We start from the raw sequence: 22,486 nt of genomic DNA on the forward strand, positions 1-22,486 counted from the left end.
CTAGTTCTGGCAAAGAACAGCATGCCTGTCTTGCTCCACACAACTGACCTCGCTTACCTCACTTTGTGCAACTTCTTTTTGTTTCCACTAATGCAGAGACATGAAAGGACAGACATTTGATGACAAAAGAGGTGAAGGAACAAAAAAAACAGTGAGGTGCTGTCAGCCATCCAAACAAAGGAGTTTGTAAAACGTTTTCAAAAATGTGATCACAGATTTGACAAATGTATTAAGTGTCGTGGAGAGTATTTTGAAGGTGATAAGGTTGCTTTGTAAATAAATAAATAGCTTTGGGTGGAAAAGCCATTGGGAGAGGGGTACACCCAGGTATGTCCTGTTGAACTAAGTCTTAGGCTCTGTTATAATTAATTCAAGATTCCAATAACGATTACTGCGAATGATATGAAATGTGTGATGAAACCTTTTCATCTGTGCTTGAGACACATATGCAGCAAAAGATGGTATCCAAATAGAGGTGATCAAATGAACACAGATATGGAACTGGAACTAGCTTACATATTGAGGGAAGTGAAAGCAATCTGATTTCTTTGAGGCAGAGGGTTAATTAAAAGTGAGTACAAAGTGCAATAATTTTGGGGACTATATCTCAGAATGGCAAGCAGTGAAATTAAATTAGACGAAGTCTGAGAAAACACCCATGTGGATTTCCTCCTTTAAAATTGTATTTTGTGCATCTGAAATTGATCTCCCCAATTTGTTCTATTTATGCCCTCTTTAGATGAAATGAAAGTAACTAATATTATACCCTGGTCAAAATGTGTATATTAAAATCAGTAGTACTTCTGATATGCACATATTCTTCTCCTAAATATATAGCAGTATGAAGGTCCTGTGTTCCACCCACATCTTTGCACATGAACAAAGGAACACTGCATTGCGTCAGCACTTTGACCTTTTACAGCGTCCCTTTTTCCTGGACAGAACAAAAGCATAGTAGTGTTTTGTAGAAGACTCACAGTACACACGGAATTTCTGCAAGGTGTCCTTTTTTTTATATGTATTTCCCCTAAAACCACAGCAATTCCTAGCTTCTTCTAAGCCTGGCTGATGTTAGAACTCTCTCTACTCTTTGACGTTGATGGAAAATATCAAGAGCTTAGAATTGGATTTTAAACAGTACATGTTCAATCAAACTTTCCCTTGGGAAGTTGAGGGTCCCACGTTATGTAACTGACTTCTGTAAAGTGGCCAGGGAGGCATTGGTATGTCCAGAAGCTGAGAAGCATAGATAAGAGGAATAAGCAACTAGCGTGTGGATCACATAAAATCTGCCTTACACATAAAAAGACTTGATTCAATGCAATGCAATGCTCTCTGTAGTAGAGAGAGAATTCCAGCGGTCCACAAACACACAGACCTTCGACACTGACCAGAGCCCAGGGATGGTTATTGCTCACGATAGTAATGGTAGCTCTTGCTGTTGGAGGCCACGGAGACAACTTCAACACACAGTAACACCAAATGACGACAGAACAGTCCCAGCAGGCTCTCTAGGTTATTATTTTTATGGGAATAGATTGTCTGGCCCGTCTCTCTCAGAGCCACCCAGGGGATTCAAACCACCAACATTTTGGTTAGCAGCTGAACATTTAAGAGCTGTACTACCAAGACTCTTGGGGACTACAACTGACCTCTTCTGACTATACAAAGGAGGAAAAGTATCCAATTCCACATCAGCTTAAGATCAAGAGCCAACATTCTAAAATCAGACACGACTTCACTCTCCAACCATCCTTACCCTGCTCTGGCACCAATAATCTTTCTCACAGAGCTCTACTTCTCTACCTGGTTTGATAAACCCTTTTAATGGTCGCATAGAACTCAGAGACAATATTTATGATTATGGAGTTTCATAGGGAAGCTACCAGTTACACAATGTTAAGCATATACTTCTTTTGCTCCCTTCTTAGCCATGGTGGCAGGCATGTCTATCTCTGGCACTCAGGCCTTCTGCCATGTGTTCCCTTAGCCTCTGGCTTGTTCCATGGTGTAAGACTCCCCGCTGTCTATGTGGCTTCTCTGATCTGTCTCATGAGATTATTGCTGTAGTCTTGGGTAACTCTGGGGCTTCCACCACCTGCTACCCTTGCCCCCTCAGACAAGGATCCCTCACAAGCACTACACTGCTGGCCCTGCTTTCTTGATGACCAGCAGGGTTTTCTGCTTCTGAAATAGCTCTTTTATAGACCCAGTGCAATGGAAAAAGTAACCAATTTCCTCTATTAGTGTTTCATAAACCTATTTATATGGTCCCAGCCAATAATTTGCTGGGAGCTACAAAGACAAGGATAGAAGAACCATACCAAGTAATTTCACTACACACACTTAGTATAATGGTCACTAACATGCTTTTTTGAAATTTCTAAAGTAAGAGACATATATTGAAATACTTGCGTGATTTATCCTCAATTCTTTAAACAATATTCCAGAGATGTGTTACTACTATCTTTGCAATATGAATCTGATAAGGAATGTCAGAGAGCCTTTCTGGGCTAAAATTTTGGCATATTTCTGACCAAAATGTCTACTTACACAGCCACTCCTCTACAAGACATACAGGTAATAGCTCTACTTGACATCTTTGAGGATCCCTGACAGAAGATGATTATCATTTGGGATGTTAATTGCAAGGTTAGTAGTTGAAACCAACTGCCACCCATGTAAATATTTACAGCTTCAGAAATACTAGGGTGCAGTTATACTCTGTCTGATAGAATCTCCGTGAGTCAGAATTGACTTGGTGTCAGTAGGTTCGGTTTGGTGACATAGTCAAGCAGGTTTCATCATATATTTCCCCCTTTTCTGTGATTCAAATATAGTTAGAAAATAAATTATTTAATTCAGTTACTTCATATGTTCTTCAAAATAGCTGGTAACATGACCTAAGTATGGGAGCCAAAATCCCCATCCTCTCTTCCAAGTGACAATCTTCCATGCCACAGCTCTCTGCTCTGTGGGCTGTTCATAATACTCCCAATATTCTTCCCAAGCACCATAATTCAAATACATTGATTCTCCTTTGGACTTCTTATTCACGGCTCCAACTTTCGCATGCATATGAAGAGATTAATAATACCATGACTGTGTCCAGGCATACCTTAGTGTTCAAAATGATAACCTTACTCTTCAATATTTTAAAGGGATCTTGTGCAGCAGATTTACCTACTGGAACACATCCTTTGATCTCTTGACTGCTGCTTCCATGAGCACTGATTGTGTACCCAAGTGAGATGGATTCCTTAGCAACTTCAAACTTTTCTGCATTTATCATGATGTTGTTACCTACAGGTCCAATGGTGAGAATATTGACTTTCTTTATATTGAGTTGTAATCCATACTGAAAGATGCAACCCTTGATCTTGTTTAGCAAGTGCTTCAAGTCCTCTTTGCTTTCAGCAAGCCTGATTGGGTGGCATCTGCATATCCAGATTATTAATAAATTTCTTCAAATCCTGGTGGCTTGTGATTCTTCAAGTAGTTCAACAAGTATGATAAAGGACACAACCTGAAGTACATCATTTTGAACCCTAGTTCAGGTCAGTGGGGCAATAGTGAATGTGAGACCGTCTATTGGTCTGAGTACATTTCTTCATGAGCACAATGAAGTGCTCTGAAAGGTTCAGTTTTCTCAATATTCCTCCCAGATTCATATAATTGAATGTCTTTGCATAGTTGATAAAATACATGTAAACTTCTCTCTGTTTTCTATTTCAGTTAAGACCATAGGAGAGCAGCAATGATATCCTTTATTTTCCAAGTTCTCTTCCGGGTTACAGATAGATCCAAATACATAGTTGTCTTAGAGTTGACACCCACTAATGGTGAATTTACATACAACAGAATATATGTCTAGTTCTGGCTCATTTTCTTAATCACCAATATTTTTAGGTTGCTGAGCATGACTGAAAGGGAGCATCCTACTTACTTTTTAATAGTATCTAAAAAATCAAGTACCAGGCAAATTTTCCAAAGAAGGATTTGTAAACATTGACTTCTTTTTCAAAAATTAAAAGATCATTTTACTGGAGCCTCTTAGAGTTCTTATAACAATCCATACATCAATTGGATCAACATATTTAAACATATGTTGCCATCCTTATTTTCTATACATTTACTTTGTGTTGAGCCCTTGGTATCAGCTCCTCTTTTTCCCCTCCCTCCTTCCACCACCATCATGACCCCTTGATAAATTATAGATTATTATTGTTTTCATATCTTACACTGAGCACTGTTTCCCTTCCTCTATGTTTTCTGTTGCCTGGCACTCTGGATGGGATGTGTGTGGTTATGTATCGATCATTGTTATCTGTTACCTCTTCCTCCCCGCCTCTCCCCATCTTTCCTTTGTATTGATACGCCCATTCCTGTTCTTGGATTTGCTGTGTCATGAACTCTTATCTCTAATCTTTGTCTGTGCACATGCTCCAGTCTAGCATGCAGTGAAAGGCAATACTGGCGTCATGATAATAGGGCATGAGGTAGCCTTAAGGAACGAGAAGAATGTTGTGTGTTTTATCAGTGCTTTACTCTACCCTGGTTGACTCATCCCATCCTTCAGACCCTTCTGCGATGGGATGTACCCTTGTCTACAGATGGGTTTGGGGTCTTTGCCCCCACCTCCTCCCCTCGTTCTAAACAATTTGGTTTTCTTGTTTGTTTGTCTGTTTGTTGGTTGGTTTCGAGTCTTCTGATGTCTATTACCAGATCGTGTCGACAACTCATGATTGCACTGGTTGGTGTGCTTCTTCTATGTGGGCTTGTTGCTTCTCAGTTAGATGGCTGCTTGTTTAACTTCAGACCCAAGATGCTATATCTTTTGTTAGCCAGGAACCATAAGCTTTCTTTACCACATTTGTTTATGCACCCATTTTGTCTTTGGCGATTTTGCCTGGAGTGTGAGCATCACAGAATACCAGGTGGTTACAACAAAGTGTTCTGAGCAGAGGCCTGAAGTCTGTCCACTACCTCAGTGTTTTGACTTATAAATACATGTACATTAGTCAACACCTGTATTTTTATGAATTGATATATTTACATATGTGCGCATCTATGTTTATACCTCTATCTATAGCTTTTCTTCCTAGATCTTTCTTCTGCCGTTTACCTTCCTCCTGTCCCACCATCACATTTGCCTTTCTTCTGCTTCTTAGTAATCCCTCTCAGCTGATTGGTGTCGCTCCAACACCCCAGGATCTCTACAATCTCCTTGTTGTTGATTTTAATTCCCTAGTTTTTCCCATGTATGTTATGTGTTTTGCTCACTGCTCCCTTCCCCTACTCCCTTCTCTCCCAAGTTCCTCTGGTCCCATCTGTCCTATTGCTTCCCATGCCTCTTATATAAGTAGACAAACCAACAATAACAGAGACCAAACAAAAAGACATCAAAACATGGAAAAAAGAGAAAATAACATACATAATTCCAGTTCTGTCAACTGACCTTTATGATCATCTCCACACTGGTCCCGGGAGTTCTGAGGGAATCTGCCCCTCCTAGTCTGATGTCTATTTGGGGAGCTCCTCGGGCTTCTTGGCTTTGATTTTCACCTGTTGCTAATATGTTATGTTTCCTTCTTGGTTCGCCCAGCTTCAGGGGCATTCAGACTAGACTAATTCCCCACCACGTGTCCCCAGTATTGTCCTCTGTCCTGGTATGCTCCAGTGAGGGGACAATGTGTCTGGAGCTGTCGTGGACACTACAGTCCTCTCTGTACTCCAGATGCTTTGTGTAGGGATGACAACCTCCAGATTTGGTGTGCCAACCAATTTGGGATCTAGACTATCCTTTTACCTTTTTCCTTCTTGGTTTCCTTCCATGTGGGTGTGCCATGCAGGTCCCTTTCTCCAACCTGTAGGTTTAGTGTTGTTCTCTGTAGCACATATGTCTAGGGAGGGGGTCAGTTTGGCTCTGTTTGGGACTGGCCCTGTAGCCCAATCTTTTCATGCTTTTTTCCACATATTAGGTTTCCCTCAAGTTTGGTACACCATGGTGGTCTGAATGCATGCTCCAAATTCTGTGGAAACATAAATCCTAAGTTAGTAAAAAGTGGCTGCTCATATCTGATGAAATGGTTATTCTTAAATATGATATTTCAGACAAAGATTTTGTTTAACCAATGTTTCAAACTATGTTACAACACAAATATGTATATTGTGATTTAACATATCCATATAGTACACTTCTGTAACAATAGAAATGTCCTATAACTGAGTCTTAAATGAAGGATCACCAGATACAGAGATTATACAAATATTCATTTCACTTTGTAAAAGCAAACTCTATTAACTTGTTGTTAGTTGTGGATAACTTAAGAAGAAAAATATGGTTTCTGATAGATACAAATTAAATAAATAAAGATTAAATATCAACAATGGTCACCCTTTATAAGTTTGTTCAGTCCTATGTAATCATTTTTCATTCCAATAGATGTTGGAATGAAAGTTCTATGAAACCATCTACTTCTCAACTACAGTTCTGTACATTTTTACTCGGACCAGGTATGACCTGATATATGGTCAAGTGATGCCGTCAGAAGCCAGTACTCAAAAGAACCTGCAGAATCCTCTTCTAAAGGGTAATAATACAGCCCTTAGTTGTTGAATATAGCATGTGAATAAACAAAAGTGCAGACAACCAAGTATTATAAAAGATAATTATTAATCTGATGCGACACAAGAATAATGTAACTACCAACTTCTGGTTGTTTCTGTGGCATGCAAGACAAATTTTAAATATATATATATATATATATATATATATATATATATATATATATATATATATATATATACAAAATACCTTTATCATGATTAAGCCAATATTCAAAGAAGACAGTGAATGTAACATTAGAACTATAAAAAGTATCAACATATTTACTGTAGTGAAACCTTGATAAACAACAAACAATGCTAACATGTAATATATTGTTGTTGTCAGGTGTTAGGTGCTATTCAGTTAATTTTGACTCATAACAACTCTGTCTACAGCAGAATGAGACACTGCCTGGTTGTGTGCCATCCTCCTGATTTCACTAACCCTCCACTTTATGAATTACCATGTCTTTCTCTTTTGACTAGTCTCTCTCAAACATATTTCCTAAATCTTTGACATGACATCCTTCCACCCTCCTTACCAAGACACATCCTACCTGTACTCATACCATTCTTTCGGCTGTTCATGGGATAGTTAATACTCTTCACCAACACCATAATTCAAAGACCTCAATTCTTCAGTTTTTCAATGTCCAGTTTTTGCATGCATATAAGGCAATTGAAAAGACAAGGTCTTGAATTAGGTATAATTCAGTCTTCAGAGTTACGTCTTTGCTTTTTAAAACATTAAAGGAGTCTTTTTGCAACATCTCCACCCAATGTAATATGTCATTTGTTTTTCTGACTGCTGCATGCAGGCACCTTGATTGTAAATCCAAGGAAAATGAAATATTTGACAACTTGAACCTTTTCTCTCTTTACCGCGAGGTTGTTCATTGTTCTGACCTTAAGGATTTTTGTTTTCTGTGTTTAGGCTTAGTCTTCCATCTTCACCAGTAAGTACTGTAAATCTGCTTTTCTTTTTGGCAAGTTAGTGTCATCAGTATTCTCAGGTTGTTGATGAGTCTTCCTCTGATCTTGATGCTATGTTACTCATTAACATGAGTGCATGAATAATAGAAACATAATTATTCCTGGCATTTCCTTTTTATTGGATGGAGTACTTCTTTTATGATTTCTGAGTTTTCGGGGACTTCTGGGACATCTCAAAAATAATTTAAATGCATAAAATAAAAGAATGAGAGTTTTATTTTATTTCATTTTACATTTAGGATTCAATTTTGAGAAGGAAAAGAATAGGTTGTCAGGAGATTTAAACACACAATATAGAAATAATACTTTTCTACCTATTTGAAAGTCACAATCAAACATGTAAAATAAACAGACTGTAATGCGACTATAAAGAATCTTTGCTCTGTCATAAGTGAAGGAGTCTTTCTGTTCTTACATAATCAAGGATGTAATAAAGTTTAACATTAAACAAAGAAAATTATTCTGATAAAACACATCTTTTCAAATAACACAGACTTTCAAAAAGAATAACCTTCCTATTATGGATCAAGGCAATAAGCATTAAATGAGACATACAAATTCAACAAAATCAAGCAAACTTTGCTGAGATTTTAGCACAGTTTGGCTTTCAGACTCATTATTTTCACACAGCATAATGCAAAGCAAATACAGTTCCCTTTCCATGACCCGCCTACAATTTACATATCCATTCAGGTTTTGTCCTTATTCATCTCTTTCTCACTTTAGAACAACCAGTCACTTTACTTCAGGGCAAAACTATTCTCTCTTCCCCTTACCAAAAACAGATCTTACGACCTTCGACAAAAATTCTACCTCTTGACCACAATTGCTCCTGGCAGACTCTAATTCACATATATCAATTATAACTTTTAATTAAAGTGACTTCTCTTTCACTGAGAAAATTTGGGGTAGAGGAGTATGAACTGTCAGATACCAGTATTTTGCCGAAGACTAGCAGAACTCATGAACACACAAAACCTCACTTTCTACAGATGACGTATTGCACTGGCCAAATCTACAGCAAAAGACTAATTTCAGGACTAAGATGCACCTGTCAGAGGACCCCTGTGCATGGGGAAGCTGGACCATGACTAAAGAAAGCTGGGGAGTAATGGAAGCATTTGAATGATGGTGAAGATTTTTAAATGTGTCATGGACTCTTAGAAGAACCAACAAACTTGCATTGGAAGAAATCCTGCCAAACACTCCTTACAGTTAGGATAGTAAGACGTTTTCTCCCATATTTTGGAAAGGAAAGATCCTCAGTGAGATGAAATGGCCCAGGAGAGCCCCATTCTGTAGAAAGGGTAGTTATGAACGGGAACCGACTCTGCGACACCTCCAACAGCAGCCTTCTGTTCTATGATCCATCCTGTAGGGAGCTCTACCAGTGTTGTCAGGTAAGCACTGGGCTGCAGACCACGGTGTCAGTGGTGCAAGCTCACTAGCCACTGTTCTGGGGAAAGAGGAGGCTTCCTGCTCCCCAAACAATTTGCAAAACCTCTGAGGCCCAATCCAAGGGTCAGTAAGAGGCAGAACCAACTCTATGGCAGTTGATAGGTTACCCCTCCTTTACTCCCAACTTCTCAAAGTGTCAAAATAAACATATTTATCAACGAAACTAAGATATATCCTCACTGTAGTTTACAAAATAAAAAGCAAAGGATATAAACTTACAATTATAGGCACTCAGTAATCAATGTTTCAGTGTTCTGGCTTACTTAGAAGCAATTTCAGTATCCAATGAATACTCACTAATGAACTCCTTTTACCATCTAGTTAATGTTCTAAATTAAAGGTCTTCAAAATTATCTTCTAGTTGACTATGAAGCACGATTGCTGTTGGAATAAAGTTAATAAGAATAAATATTCAAAATATTGATTTAAATTTTTCATAATCTTAAGTATTAAGGAAAGCAATGCTAACTCATTTGATCAGTAACTTGTGTAAGTTTAGAAAAAACATATCACCTAGAAAATAAATGTACAGTGCTGAAAACTTTAATACTGAAAAATCAGAGAACACATGGTCTGCTTTATTAAACCAAAAATATTAAACTAGCCTTGTTTGCCAAGACTTATCTAAATTATGTTTCCTTGAATTCATAAAATATTTCTGATTTGGATTATGTAAGAATACTTTTTGCACATTTAAAGCATTCAGTTCATTTTCCTAATTCTCTGAAAATTTAAGAAACATTCTATTTACATAAGTGCTTATTTATCTCTATAAACACAATATGAATATGCTTCATTAAGAAATTTTATATTCTAATTTATTAATATCACCTGAAAGTAGGAAAATGCTGTAAATTTATACAATCCAACATAAAGTCCCAGGATACTTTAGGTTTTATGTTCACTTGATTCTCTCATAATATGATCAAACATGATGTGGCCAGCCCAATGATGGAATCTTCTGTGAAGCAGTCAAGAAATCGTAGGAAGAATTGTTGTTGTACTTGCTAGGTGCCATCAAGTCAGTTCCAACCCATAATGACCCTGTGCACAACAGAACCAAATATAGCCCAGTCCTCTGCCTTTCTCACAATTGTTCTATGTTTCAGCCCATTGTTGCAGCCACAGTGTCAATCCATCACATTGTGAGTCTCCCTCTTTTTTGCTGCCCTTCCACTTTACCAAACATGATGCCCTTCTCCAGCGGCTGGTCCTGGCAACATGTCTAAAGTGTTTAAGACAAAGTATCACCACCCTTGCCTCTAAGAAGTACTCTGGCCATACTTCTTCCGAGGTAGGTCGGTTTGTCCTTTAGGAGGTCATGGTACTTTCAATAATCTTCATCAACACGGCAACTCAAATGCATCAATCCTTCTTCACTCTTCCTTATTCATTCTGATTTCCACACGCATATGAGGCAATTGAAAATGCCATATCTTGGGTCAGGTGCACCTTTGTCCTCAAAGTAACTCCCTTGCTTTACAATACTCTAAAGAGCTCTTGTGCAGCAGATTTACCTAGTGCAACACATCTTTTGGTCTCTTGACTGCTGCTTCCCTGAGCATTAATTACAGATCCATGCAATACAAAATCGTTGACAACTTCAACCTTTTCTCCATTGATTACGATGTTACCTGTCGGTCTAGTCATGAGGATTTGGGTTTTCTTTCCATTGTATTATAATCCATATTGTATGCTACACTATTTGATCTTCAATAGCAAGTACTTCAAGTCTTCCTTATTTTCTGCAAGGTTGATATAATTGGGGAAGTTTTCATGTAGGATGTGACTTACTCGTAGTATAAATTGACATTGCATACATGTTGCTGATTTCTGCCTATCCCAAGAGCCACCAATGAATTATTAACCAGAGATTCATGTAACCTAACTTAGATTTCTTCAGTTGGCATCCACTAGGCATGGTCTTCCAGCTAGCTGCTTGTCAACCTGTTCATTGATGGGACTCAGGAGAAGCTGCCAGTTTCCATCTGATTCACGGACTTGAATCTGACTGAACTTGCCTACTTTTACAACTCTGAACTGTTTCTTGGTATAAATCTTTTTTCTATAAACATACACATACAAGCTTCACTGCTTTTGTTTCTCCAGAGAACTTCACCTAAGACAGGTCCTTTCTGAAGTATAAACACAAGGACAGACACAAGGGAAGAGATGACTTCTAAACTTTCAACTCCATGTGAAAAAAACAAAGGTACAATCAGAAAAAGTTGTGCAAACCAATAACTTTTCAAAGCGGTGAACTCTCAGAAGCCAATTCCCCGACCTCCCTTTGGAGTGCCACTGGGTTGTGGGAACAGCCAGCCTTTATTTTAGTAACAGAGAACTGAACCATTTACCCTTCTCTTGGACTCCACATTGCTTCCAAATTTCTAATTGATTAGCATGTAAAGCCAACACGCAGAAAATACTAACCGGGTCCTGTATTTCTCTCCTCTAACAGAGATAAGAAACCACCAATTTTTGGCCAGTGAAAGTAAACTCTTAATAAAAAAATAACTACAAACCCCCACCAAGGGTCTCTATTGTCTCTCAGCCAAATTAGAAATGATCTCTATAAATAGTCTTTCTGTAGCAATGATGCACTACTCAGTCCATGAAGCCTAATTTTCCATTATTTTCCAAGTAATGGGGATTCATTTACTGACCCCAAATAAAATAAACGGAAAGCAAAAAAAATAGTAGAGAATAATTAAAATTAGAGAAACAAAGAGTCATCAAATAACTGTTACCTCTCTGGAGTTGCTTCTGGGGCCTAAGTGTGTCTGCACACAGGCTTCCACTGCCCAGAGGCACCTTCCTCCGTGAGGTGGATCATGATGTATCTATTGAATATCTCTGCAAATGATCATGTAAAGTATTAAAATATTTTCAGAGAAAGATAAAACCATCACCCCCTAAATATAAAAAATGAAAACATACATATGTTAGAGTTGATATTTATTAGGTGAGAGAAGGCAAATATTATAACAAAGAAAAGTCAAGAATACATTGATATTGAATGGCAAGTAGACAAACACTCAGGTTTTCCACAGAAAGGAGAAACATCAATGGAAGTGTTACTAGAAATACAGTTAGTCTATCGGTTCCTTACAATTTACAAAGACATGCAAAATAGCTCAAAGCTAACGAACAGGGCTAGCTACTATCAGTCCAGAATGGTGTGCTGTAGACAATGTGTGGTTTCATTGTAAAGTACATGCATTATTTTATAAAACTCTTTTTGTATTAGTGAGTTATAAAACTTTTTTCAGCTACTCAGTGGTTATGAGTAATAGTTATGTTATCCTCATTTGACAAATGATGGAACAAAGAAAATAAGGCAAGAGTTCCTAAGTATCAGGATAATAATTTATATACAAGAGGCAAGTGCCAAGTTTAATACTCCTTATCACCATTTAAACTTCCTAAGGAGTCTGAGATAGTTGTTTATTGTGCCAACCTGGTTGATAAACACATGTGGGATTAACTGAAGGGCAGAGAGATAAATGGGTTGGTGTCTCACCTTTCTTGTTCTCTGGTCTCTCGCTTTCTGACAGTCAGATCAGGCCGCAGCTACCTTAGCCAGTTCCCTGGTTCAGCTGGCAAGGCTTACTTCCTGCAAGACATCCCTGAGGAGAAGTCACATGGACCTACCCCACTTACAGCCATGGGTGCTGGAGCAGCCACATGGAGACCCCTGCCAGCGTTGAGATGCTTACACACTAATTGATTTGGCTTTCCTCCTGCAGTAGGTGTCATTGTGTGTGTTTTGTGAGATTGAGGAGGACTTTGTATATCAGTGTCGGACTAATGTTGCTAATGTGGGATGTATGGGCTTGACAGCACTGGGTTGGGATGCTTTCTTAATATATACTTACCCTTTATATACAAATCTCTCATATATATATTTCTGTGGTTTTGTTGCCCTATTTTACCCAGACTAACACAGAGGCTCTGCACATGAAAATAATAACTACTAACTGAAAGGAAGGTAATTCAAATCCATCAAGAGGAGCCTCAAAGAAAATGGAGTCATCCTGCGAATTGGCGTTATGGTAAGTGACTTCTTTTGGTTTTGATCGTTAGCATAAATGAGAAGCTTCCTGCTCTCATAAAGATTTCCAATCTTGAAAAACCCACAGGTATCTACCCTGTTCTGTATGATCACTATGAGTTGGAATTGACTAGATGGCAGTGAATCTGACCTTGCGTTTTCTACTAGGCACGATGGTAAATAAAACACAAATTAAATCAAACCCATTGCAATTGAGTCCATTTTGATCGATGCTGGCCTCATCTGCAACAAAAGAACTGTTCCCTAGGACGTCTGAGGCTGTCAGACTTGACACGAGCAAAAGCTTCATCTTTCTCTTCCAGTTTGCACCCCAATGGCTAACCAACTCTGCCAGACTGGATTGAGAAACTTTGTAAGTTTGAATTATGAAGGTCATACAAAAGTGCTATAGAAAATATAGTACAGAGGAAGAGGTGGGGAAATAAAGAAAACATAGGATGTGTTTTATGGCAATATTAAAAGATTCAGGGAAAGAAATGATCATTTCAAATTCAAGTGCATCTTGTATCCAAATTCTACAATTCAGAATAAGGTTTTTAATTTATGTAATATGCTCATTGTCATACAAGTAGGAAAAACCATCAACAGCACAGTTTTGTGCATCTGTATGCCATCTTTCTCTGTTTCCTGCATTTTCCTAACTTTCCTTGGGTCGTAGCATTTATCCAGTCAAACAAGAAAAGCATCTCACTGCAAGTACACAGAAATGTGGGGCAGACACGGCTACATATTCAGTTAGCTCAGACAGGAGCAGCAACCTCCTGTGACTGACTGAAACCTCTCCAGTTTGCCCTTCAGTCAGCCCATCCTATACTAGGTCATGCAGTAATAGGGGTTGTTTGACCCAGAAGGCACAGAAACTAAAGTCAACCAGGAAACAATTCTTGAAGGAGAACAAACTATAATCTGAACAAACTTTAAAATAAGGATTGTGCTAGGTGGTAAGGTAAACTTGAATTGCCAATGAGTTGGCCCTTCTCCAACTTGCCTTCTCTGAAAATAAAACCTACATTTCTGTGTTCTGAAAGGAAGGGTGCTTTTTCTGATTTTTTTTAAGATGGTTGTATTTGGGTATTCCGTGTTATACCAAAATGATGGAAACCAATATAAATGAATTGAATGAGAATTGCATATTATATTTAAAAACTCTTAGAGTTTAAGGAATACAGTAAATGTAAAATATGAAGATAAGTGAGAGCGTGGCCCTGGCCCCCACCCCCACCCCCCCAAAGTGAATATTTTTTGTCACACAGTTTGAGTTCAGAGTGTGGATTTCAGAGTCTGAATTTATGGTGTAGGCAGGGAAATAGCCAAATTCTTTCTTATTTCCAGATTTTCCTGTAGCCTCAGGCATTCCTTGGCTTGTACTCACATCCATGGAGTCAATTCTGACTCAAAGCTACCCTACAGGATGGGATAGAACTGTCTCTGTGAGTTTCTGAGAATGCAACATTTCATGAGAGTTAAGAAGCCTCCTCTCACTCCTTTAGAATGGCTGGTGGTTTTGAACAGTTGTCCTGTGGTTAGCAGCCCAACAAGTAATCACTACACTACTAGGATATTCCCTGTGGCAGTACATAATCTCCTGACAAGTGACAGAAATGTGAAGTCTAGTGAAGTCTAGCCTGTCAATCAGGTCGCAGCTTGATGACCTCATTTGGAGGTGCCATGGTAATAAATAGCTCATTTGAGGCCAGAAACACACACTACCTCTGGGACATTATTTTTAACAAGACACACAGAGCTATGCTAGAGTCCTGGCACTGAAGTTGCCACATTGAGGCACCTGCCAGTGCTGAGATGACTCCACTGCCACTGGATCCACAAGGCTTTCTATCCACTGGCCTGTAGTCTTCCTGTCTTCGGCATCATTGCATGTGTTGTGTGAATCTGAAGAGGAATTTATAGATTGGTACTGGACATATGGGCTAATATCGGATTTATGGACTAGATCTGTATGGGGCTGGGATGTTTTCTAAATATACCAGTACTCTTTTACATATACACATAAGAGTGTCCATTAATTTGTTTCTCTAATCAAACCCAGACTTACACATACCTATAGTCACATGATTCTTTATTTTCTTTTTCTTTTTCTTCCTGTTTCTTCTCTCTTACAGAGTACCACCCTTTTTGTATTAAGGAGTCTGAATGGACTGTTGGTTACATCCCCTCAGCTTATCTATAGAAGAAAGATGAGCCTATCCATTCTCATCAAGAGAGTGGGTTGGGACTTATTTCAGATCATGACTCCTGTTGTATTAGGATTGTGCCCCCTCTAAATTTATGTTGAAACCCTAAGTCTATAAATGTGGCCTTGTTTAAATAGAATTTTTAAAGATATCTTAACTTGAATTCATATACATTCAATGTTATGTATTCAATGCATAATAATGTTCAAGTCTGAGATGTCATTTTTTCCATGAATATTTATTTTATTTTTTATTTCCCATTAAGTCATTCATATTTTTCCCTTGCCCCCAACCCACCCCTCTCTAGGTTTCCGCTCATCTCCCTGGCCTCCTAGTTGCCATCAAAGTCTTATCTGAGTGTAAAAGCCACGCTTCTTCTTCTCTGCTTTTCCTTTTAACAATGGTTCTATTAAATAGTTATCTTTCCAATATTGATTGGGGGTGCATTGATTGAGGATGCTAAGCATAATGTTCTCTAGGTTTGTTCATGTTTTATGGTATTTAAGGGAATAATCAGTGTTTTTTATTGAAGCATAAAATTCCATAGTACGAATGTACCAGAGGTTGTTTATCCATTCCTTTAAAATAGGGGTTCTGGTTGTTACCATGTTTTTACTATTGTGGAAATTGCTGCGATAACATAGGTGTACCTATGTCCGTTCATGTTATATTCTTAATTTCTTTAGGGTATATACCCAGTAGAGAGATGACTACATCATAAGGTACTTCGATTTTCATTTATTCAAGGAAGTGCCACACTGATTTCCATAGGTTGGATAGTTCTACACGCCCACACGCAATGAAAAAGTTCTCACCACATGCTCTTCAGCATTTGTTATTTTCTGTTTTAGTGAATTTTGTAAAAGTGTTTGTGTGAAGTAGAATCTCGGTATGTTCCACAGTGTGTTTATACCTTATATTAAGGTCCCTAAGGTTGTCCCTAGTTTCTATTGATAGTCCTAATAATTTTGTGATTTATATTTAGGTTTTGATGCGTTTTGAATTTGTTTTTGTACACAGTGTGAGGTATGTATCATGCTTCATTCTTTTGCAGGTATAGATCCAGTTTTGCAAGCACCATCTGTTGAAGGAACTATCTCTTTCCAATGTAATGTGTTTTATTCTGCTATAAAAATTAGACATTGTGATAGTTGAGGTTTATTGTGCCAACCTAGCCAATGAACACACGTGGAATTAATTGAAGGGCAGAGAGATAAATGGTTCAGTGAGCCTCATCTTTCTGGTCTCTTGGTCTCTGATGGCCAGACCAGTATGTGGCTGGCTGCCTTAGCTAGTTCTCTGCCTCAGCTGGCAAGACATCACAGCTTCCTGGGAGACATCCTTGAGGAGAAGCCATATGGACCTGCCCTGATGCAGCCCTGAGTGCTGAAGAAGCTGCATGAAGTACCCTGTCAGTGATGAGATGCTAATACTCTGACTAATTCGGCTTTCCTCCTGCCATCAGTGTCATAGCATGTGTTTTGTGAGTTTGAGGAGGAAGGACTCTGTAGATCGATGTCTAACATGGGCTAATGTCGGACTTATGGGTTGGACTGGACTGGGTTAGGATGCTTAATGTACAATTTCCCTTTACATAAAACTCTCTTATAAACTATGCATGTTTATGAATTTTGTTTCTCTAGTCTACCCAGACTAACTCACGTGTCTCTAGGTACTTGGTTGTATTTCTGGACTTTTACATTCCAATCCGTATGTCTTCATATTTATTATTGTACCAGCACTAAGCTGTTTTGATTACCATGGCTATAATTTAGGATTTAAGGTCTGATAGTAAAAGGCCTCCTACTTTCCTTTTGTATTTTTAATAGTGTTTTGTTTGCACTAGGTTATTTTGCTTTCCATATAATGTTGGCAATTAATTTTTTGTTGTTTAATTTATTTAAAAATTATGTTGAGATTTGTATCAGAATAGCATTGAATTTGGAAATTAAATTTGGTAATATCGACATTTTCATAATATTTAATCTGCCTATCCAGGAGCATAGTAACTTGTTCTCTTTGTGTAAATTCCCACTGGTTTCCTGAAGGAGCATTTTGTAGTTATCTTTGTATATTTCTTTTATTTCTCTGGTAAGATTTGTTCCTAAATATTTAATATGTTGTTGTCATTATTATAAATATTATTCTTTTCATGTGCTTTTCAAATTTTATAACAATATTGGTTTGTTTATTACTTTCTGATTATCAATTCAATTCTTCTACCTTCTGTAGGCTTTCTCTTTATGATGTTAACATGGCTGCCAATAGCTCCCATTTTACATGCTTTTTAATATTTTTCACCATAAAAACAAACAAACAAACTTGTGATGGTCCTTTTTTGAAACAATTTCGGTCATGAGCACAGTTCTGCACCATATATTAAGGCCAGCATGGTTGGTTATCTTTACCTTCATGCTGTAAGCCTACAATGGCAGACTTAGGAGGTAGTAGATTACAAAGGTCCCATCCTACCTTCTGGTCTAATGATAAGATGAGAATGAATTCCCATACAAAACATATTACCTGTCACCTAGAAAGGGAGACATTGGGCAGTGAACATAAAAGAAACATCTACCATATTTCAAGTTGAAGCTAAGTTAACCCTATGTGGCAGTTCTGTTGTGACACACAGTGTCTCTATCAACTTCATGGTACACAACCATAACAACAACAACAAAATATGATAGGGAATGCTCACTTTCTTTGTATCAGAAACTCTGAGTACCAATTCTGCTGTTACTGCTCTTAAGATTATGTAATATCATGCGATTTTTCTGTCTCCTCATCTGCCAGTTAGAAGTAATGTGTACCTCCTTGAAGACAGAATAAATCACTTGAGAAAAACTTTATGTATATTGATTGCTATATAAATTATGTATTCTGTTTAAGATGCAATTGCATTTTATCTTCATCTTTCTTCTAGTCATTTATTAAGAAAACTATGGCTTGGATTAATGTTGCCAGATACAGTATATATATATATATATATATATATATATATATATATATATATATATATATATATATATATATATATTTTTTTTTTTTTTCATTTATCTTGCAATCCTACCTTGCAATATATGCCCCCTAAATATGTCAGAGATCTGTATGGCCTGAAATGACCTTCCCATCTGGGAGAGTGACTCCCTGATCTTCCAGGCTTTCCCTGATGAAATGCAGACAGAGATCTTGAAGTGTCACAGTCTTTCAGAAGAACGGATGTGTGGGCTCAGGCTTTACTCATTTTGATCATTTATCAAAATAACATTTGTTATTTATTCTTAAAGTTTGCTAGTCACTTTTTAACCAAGGACATGCAGTGATTAGTAATGAAACATTCTCTTGCATTGCCTCATAATAGATCATTTGTTCCATTTATACATTTCCAGGATACATGCTCTTTTTGTTTATGTGTGCATTTTTTATTGCGTTTCATGACACTTTAAAAGGAATCACAAAGGAGCCCATGGCTGATTACCAACACAAAGTCTCCCGGACTGACCAGTCACTGAGTCACAGCTCTGCAGTGATGGCAGTGACCAGCTGTTGTGCAGGGAGAGTGACTTTGCCCTTTTCAAAGTTACTTTCTTCACTGGGGGGATGGGGGGAGGAACTAGTTGCACTAAATCCGTCGGAAATGACACAGATTGTAGTTTATTTACAAGCACTGCATTTCCTTAAGCTGGTACTGGTGACTCACACTATTCAGAAGAGAACACGGTGTAATGTACTGAAGCAGCATCAGGGAAATGTTAGTTAAATATTTGGGGAATCTTTGCACAGCTAAGCTCTGATAGGCCAGAAACACAGTTGCCAAGGCGAGCAGTGACGAGAGTCAGCAGCGAGTGGAAAGAACCCTCTATCACCGTTGCTACCAGGCCTTAAATCAGGTGTGGCAGGACACCCTGTCCCTAAGAAGATGACTCAGTCTTGAATATTCCTGGGGCCTGCCAGTGACGGAGTGTACTTTTTCAGTCCACAGGGTCAATGTATTATCAAATATATCACTTAAAATTAAAAGAACGGGCATAAGGCTTACATAAAAAGGAAAAGGTTTCCTATCATTATAAGCTCAGATTCAAAATTGCTAAATATATCTTTTATTGAAAACTATTGTTTGGCAATGGAAGTAGAGTTACTAGGATCCACATTTATACACAGCTATCTATCTCACCATTCTGCTAGTATTATCCTACAGTTAGAATTAGTCACTGGAGCAAAACAAGCTTGGATTGGACAGCGTTTTAAAATCATCTAGTTCAATACTAACTTTTGTAGATGAGATCATTTAGGTATTCACACACACACACACACACACACACACACACACAAACACACGCACACAGGCTTCCAGAAAGTCACATACATTCCGAATTAAATTTTCATATTTTAATCCATTTTTTTATGTTGTGCCAAAATTACATTCTATACAACTTTATGGTTTGATTTATACATTAAAATTTTTGAATAAATATCTCTATGCACATATGTAACATGTATTTATCTATTTCCTAAAAAAGTCAAGTTAATTATTAAAATACTATAGAATAGTTATGCCAATTTAAATAATCAGATAGAAACAAAATAAACCACTAAGTATCACATTTATATATTTTCACTAATCCAAAATAGTTCTATTTTTTAATTATGAAAATGAAGGAAATGCCATATAATATAGATGAAAACCTCACGTTTTGTGATCCGATGTGTGCAAGAGATCAGCTAGCATCAATCAGCACTGGTGACACAAAAACAAGTGTTGTACTAACGCTCATCCCTCTCAGTTCTGCAGTTACTTCATCTTTCTCTGGAGTTGCGGATCCTGGAGCGTTAGAAAGCAGCAGAGAAGTATTCTGCTTCATTTGCAGGTTACGGAACTACCAGGGCCTGAGCCCTGTGAGCTTGCAGGCTACTGCCAGACCTGCAGACATTGGGTTCATCAACTCCGCAACAACCTGAGTCTGGAGAAACTTCCAGCATGGTACCTGAGGCACAGATGTGGGACCTGTCAACCACCACAATTATGTGAACCATTTATTTGAAATAAATCTCTCTATGTTATGTATACATGCTTCCATCTGTAGTTTTGCCCCCTGAAGAACGCACTCCACTACGACAACTTTCACATACATTAAAATCAACTTTGGAAACTGATTGTGGTAGCAATTGCACAATTTTACTTGATGTGATTGTAATAATGAATGATAAGATAAATGTATTAAATCCCAAGAGTAAAAAATTAAGCAAAATAGGTAAACAATTAAAACAAAATAAATGATCATTTTCTGGCCATCAGTAATGTAAGAATCAATAAATAATAAAACTACTGTGTTAAAAAAACAAATCTTAAAAAAAATTGCTGATACTCATTTTCAGAGGGTTTGAATTGGTAGCTCTCATTGGGTGGGGTTGGGGATCCAGGAATTTTCATTTTTAACTAGTTTCCAAGAGGTACTGCTGCTGCTGTTTTGGACCTTACCCTTGGAGAATGAGTATTTATAATATTGTTGTGTTTGTTGCTGTGTCTACATTGACTCAGAGTAACCTAGAATATAGATGGGGTTCCCTAGATTGTAACACTCACTGGGAAAGAACATCAGCTCTGTACCCCAGGGAGTGGCACGTGGATTAAAAACATCCACATTTCAGTTAGCAGCTGAGAATTTAACTATTGAACTAAAACTCAAAACAGATAGTTACATAATCTGTTGTCAATTTGAGACTTAAGAGGGTAGGGGCGGAGTTCAGGCTGTCAATCATGTTGCAGCTTGTTGACCTCATTTGGAGGAACTAAGGAGATAAATAGAGCACTAGAGGCTGGGGATACAGACAGACACACTACCTGTGAGAGATTTCTGTTGAGAGGACACATGGAGCTGCACTGGAGCCTAGAGCTGAAGGAGCCATATGAGACCCCTGCCAGTGCTGAGATGGTTCCAGTGACACTGGATGCACAGGACTTTCCATCCACTGGCCTGTGATATTCCTGCATTTGGTGTCATGGCATGTGGTGAATGAGTTTGAAGAGGAATTTATAGATTGGTATCTGACAAATGGGCTAATATCAGATTTATGGACTTGATCTGGATTGTGCTCAGATGTTTTTCTTAATATGCAATTGCTCTTGCATATAAAGCATATGCATATGAGGGCTTGTGAATTTGTTTTTCTTGTCTACCCAGACTAACACACACTGCTATCAAGCCCAATTCACAATTACCCTATCAACTTGACCCTAGGGGTTTCTGAGGCTGTAACTCTTTATGGGAACCCAAAGTCTTCCTCCTCCCTCACGAGAGCTGCTGGTGGTCTCAATTTGTTGATCTTGAAGTTAGTAACCCAATTCAAACCCAGTACATAACCAAAGGCCTCTAGCTGGAGATAAAGGGCTACTTATGTATGATATAAAAAGAAGAATTCTGCCCCTGGAATAAGGAGCCATGAAAAATACATCACATCAGATAATCACTAGATGTGTGACATTCAGGGAAAGCATTAGATATTTTCAAGTGAATGTAAATTAGTAACTGAAAGGCTGGTACTTCTAACCTGGCACCACAGAGGAGAGGCATGGCAATCCATATCTGAAAGGTCCGACATTTGAAAACCCAATGAAGCCATTCTAGACTTGACACAAAGGATTAACTGCATGATAAGGAACAACAAAACCATTTTCCTATTGATGTTTTTGAAATATTACTTGAACTTGGAGCTGATCCAAGAATAAAAATAGAACTCCTTGTTGTTTTTATGAGGAGCAGCTGGTGGCTTTGAACTGTTGATCTTGTGGTTAGCAGCCCTACCTATCAATAAAAACCCCTTTCTGTTAACTACTTGCTGATTCCCTAAGGTGAATGTGTTTTGGTTTGTATGTTCTGTTGCAAACTGGGTTTCCCATCACAGTGACCTTTTGTGAGCAGAGGCATGTCTACCTCAGTAAACTTGCCAGTCCTTGTCCCTTTGTGTCTTTCTTCCTCTGTCTTTCCCCACTCACTCTCAGAGTTTGCTTTAGTTCCATTCATTTGTTGAGGTGGACTTTTATTGTTTGAACAAGGCATTTTTAGAATCAATGTGGCATAGTGTTAGGTTAATTAACAATTGTTTATAACCCTTTCTCAGGCCTTGCTTGTTTGTTTTTTTTAGTTTGGCTTCACCCACC

The sequence above is a fragment of the Tenrec ecaudatus genome, chromosome 15, assembly GCF_050624435.1.
Source record: "Tenrec ecaudatus isolate mTenEca1 chromosome 15, mTenEca1.hap1, whole genome shotgun sequence".
Classification (NCBI taxonomy): Eukaryota; Metazoa; Chordata; class Mammalia; order Afrosoricida; family Tenrecidae; genus Tenrec; species Tenrec ecaudatus.